The sequence below is a fragment of the Euphorbia lathyris genome, chromosome 8 (assembly GCF_963576675.1).
Source record: "Euphorbia lathyris chromosome 8, ddEupLath1.1, whole genome shotgun sequence".
In the NCBI taxonomy this organism is placed as follows: domain Eukaryota; kingdom Viridiplantae; phylum Streptophyta; class Magnoliopsida; order Malpighiales; family Euphorbiaceae; genus Euphorbia; species Euphorbia lathyris.
Window position 1 is genome coordinate 6,169,361 of NC_088917.1, and position 4,021 is coordinate 6,173,381.

At 32.8% G+C, this 4,021-nt stretch overlaps 1 non-coding gene across 1 annotated transcript; it reads left to right on the forward strand.

Annotated features, from left to right (window-relative positions):
• The first annotated feature begins 525 nt into the window (after positions 1-525).
• On the forward strand, positions 526-632 carry LOC136204935 (small nucleolar RNA R71). The gene has a single exon (XR_010675746.1). It is a non-coding gene; the product is annotated as a small nucleolar RNA R71 (small nucleolar RNA).
• Positions 633-4,021: the final 3,389 nt, after the last annotated feature.

Sequence of the window (4,021 nt, forward strand, 5' to 3'; positions counted from 1 at the left end):
TTAGAAGATAAAGTGCTAATCGTATCTCTTGATTGATTTTGATTAGCATTTGCAGCATTATTATCTTTCCAGTTAAAGTTATGATGATTTCTCCATCCAGGATTATAAGTATTGGAATAAGGGTTATTGGTTTGATTTTTCCCTTGGACAAAATTTACCTGTTCATTCTCGCTCATACCTTCATAATCCACATCCGCTAGGATTGGATTACCATTAGAATCGCACGGTGCCATAAACTTATCAATTTTGTGCGATAAGGCAGAAAATTGGGCTTGTAACATCGCAACTGGATCAAGATTTACTATACCTTTAACGGATGATGTGTTTGAGGATGATGGTTTCGCCACCAGTATGTGTCCATGTTCCGCGGGCCACATACTGCTGTTTAACGCCATTTCCTCCAAAAGTTCTCTTGCTTGGGCAGATGTCTTCTTTATAAATAACCCTCCTGACATAACATCTAATGAACCCCTAGTTATAGGGTTTAAACCATTATAAAATGTTTGCATTAAAAGTGCATCGGGCAAGTGGTGGTGTGGGCATAAACGTTGAAGTTCTTTAAAACGTTCCCAAGCCTCATAAAGAGTTTCATTATCATTTTGAGAAAAAGATGTTAACTCTTTTATGACTCTTGCGGTTTTTGCTAAAGGAAAATATTTTGATAAAAATGCTTGGGCTAATTGTTCCCAAGTTTGAAAAGTTGCGGCTGGCATAGAAGTTAACCATTCTTTGGCTCCATCCTTCAAAGTGAAAGGAAAAAGACGAAGTTTGATTGCTTCGGCAGTCCCGTCTGTTATTTTAAAAGTGTCACAAATTTCTAGGAAATTCGTCAAGTGGGTGTTAGGATTTTCGTTAGGTAACCCATAAAACGTCACATTATTTTGTAACATATTAAGCGAAGCGGGATAAATTTCAAATTGGTTTGCGGCAATTCTGGGTCTAACTATGTTGTTGGTCACACCGGCCACTCCTGGCCTAGCGTAATCCATAAGTGTTGGTGGATCTGCCATTTTTTCTGGCTCGGTATTTGTTTTTACGGGAGTTTTATTTTTGTTTTTCTTGTTTTTCTTGTTCTTTTTAATGGTTCTTTCAATTTCTGGGTCTATAGGGTCTGGTGTAGTGCCTGAACTTCGAGAACTGCGCATGAACCTGAAATCTTGCACGAACCGAAACTACCTTCAAAACAGAATTTGAAAAATAAATATGTTAGTAATTCGAAATAAATAAAATATAAAAGTTTGAATAAGTATGTGTAAACCTAGATTCGAAATAAAACACGAAAAATCTAAATTTTTGTTAAAAATTTTGGCGTTCCCCGGCAACGGCACCAAAAACTTGTTGAGCGATTTCCGCAAGTGCACGGTATACGCTTGTAGTAATAAAAGATATCGAACCCACAAGGAACGCTTTTTAACGAAAACTTATTTTAATTCAGTTTGATTTACTTTCAAGGTTTATAATATGTAAAATCGTTTAATTGGATTTGGTTTTGAAATTGATAGAATAAGAATTAGATTAGAGTATGAAGAATGTTAGAAATCACTTCTGATTTAAGGATGAATTTACAAGACAGAAACGGTTAGTGCTTTAGAAAAGTGAATAAATGTATTCGTTTGCATTAAGCAAAGAAAACAACTTTAAACTTTGTATAAATTGTATAAATGTAATAACGTAAATTCCTTAGCCGAATTGATATTTTATCCAAGATACCAATTTGCCTAAGTGTTCAACAAAGTTTCCTTGTAAAGATTTTGAATTCAACTACGTTTTAATGAAAACATCAGAACTCACTTCGGATCATTTACCATAAGTGCTACATAAAAATCTATCGAATAGAATAAACTTTATTAGATGAAGTATGAATTTGATACAAGTTTACAGAGAACAATAAGCATGGAAGCTTTCGACGACTTTCAAGCGAACGGTTTGTCAATCCTTTCCTTGAACCCCGTTAGAGTTTGTCAGGCTCCGGGGCGAATCCTCTACTAAATCTTCTCGCTGAATCTTCGGAATAGAGATTGGTCTATCTACTACCAAAATGTAAACTAATATGAACAAATCTAAATGCTACTGTGTTTGTAATTATTTGATAAATAATGTCTGTACATCATATTGCTTTTTACAAAATCGAACTTCTAACTCTAAATCGCTTGACTCAGAATTTCTGCATTAATTTTGTACTAAGTCTTCTCTTCAATATATCTTAACTCTGAAATCAACTCTCTATTTATAGATGTTTAGGCGTTGTGTCTAAGGAACGTGTCTGCTTGTGAAGAGGCGTTCTTATCCAATCGAAAGGACGTGTTCCGTCGAAAACGAACATGTGTGAAGTATGTTTCCTGGAAATCTGAACTTGCCGAGAATGTATATTCTCGGCCGAGAATGGGGAAACATATATTAAGTCTTCGAAATGGTAAGGGAAGGAACTGGGCGACGCGTGTCGCGACCGAGAATGGAGGATTCTCGGTCGCGACACAGAGGATATTTCTCCGTTTCTGACTTCGTCCTCGTCCTCGTTTCGGCGCGTTTTCGTCGTCTTTGAGTCCTTTTGTAGGGGTTTTCTTCCTTTTTTAACCTCTTTTCGTTCCTATTTGGATTTTACCAAATATTTAGGTACCTTACATGAAAGAAACATATTCGGAAGTAAAAGTATGCTAAACAGATATAAACAGTACGAATTTGTAGCAAAACTGATGTAAATACTAATGATATTTTAGGTATATTTTGGGCTTAACATTTAACTTAAAAATGTTAAGTTATAATATATTAATTTAAGTAATTAAGTTGGTTATCAAAATTAGGTAGCGTTTGATAAAACTTAAAATTAAGTGCAGAATATTATAAATACTGAAATTATTAAATGATATAAGTGTTTGATAAATACTAAAAATAAGTACTTAATTTAAAAATATTAGTTAATAAAGTTCAACTTAAAATTTTAAGTTAAATATTTTGACTTACCTGATTATGTGGATTAACTGAAATATTTAAGCTATGTTATCAAATAAGCTTAAACTCAATAATATTAATTTTAAGTGCTGAAATTGGTTAAAAAAACAGTGCCTTGCTGAAATTAGTCTCTGAATTTACAAAATATATCGTTAGCTCATTGCACTTAAGTGAACTATTAGCCCCTTGAAATTTCTTACAATGATCAACGGGCTATTGAACTAGTTTAAAGTGATATACACTTCAATTTAAAACAATATTGTTTTGTTATGTGGATTTAGAGAATTTTTTTTGATAGAAATTGAGACGAGACAGAACTAGGACGGGGTGAGCACCCATGGCCCAAAAACTGTCAAACCCGTAATATATTAATAAAAGGAAAAAAGTGAATGTTTGAACAAGAGGAGAAGGAGAACAAACAAAAAGAAGAGGGGAGGAGAAAAGTTTAGAGAAAATTTAAGAGAAACGCAAATGTGAAATACTACAAATGTCATTATTGATAAACCTGTGGCAAAAATCAGGAGGGGAAGGCCACCAATTGAATAAATTTAGAGAATTAATTATTTTACTATGAACAAATCTTAAACTCGTAATTAATTAACTTAATAATGTTGAAATTCCATGGCTGCTTCAGAGAAATTAACTATAATATCAGAAATCACAATTGGGTTTTTTTTTTTTTTACATTTCACCACTTTTAACCCAATTGCAATAAATAAACTATTTCAAACCATTTTGGGTCAGGAGCAATTTTATCCCTAATGTTGGAAGCCAAGAGCAATTTTACCCATAACGTTGATAAATTGAGTCAATTTGAGAAATAATTCATCAAACTGTCTTCTCAGTCATGAATCTTGTCATCTACACTTCACACATGCGTTATTTTATCAGTAACAAATCACAAACATATGTTGGGATGTGAAAAAAATATTAAAAATATACTGTCTTTTGTACGAATTAGACAAAAAAAATTCAAAAAATTCATCGAATTTATAAATATTAATCTCCCATTTTATTATTAAATTATAAAAAACATTATATCATTTTTTTAGAACAAATTGATATGCAATTG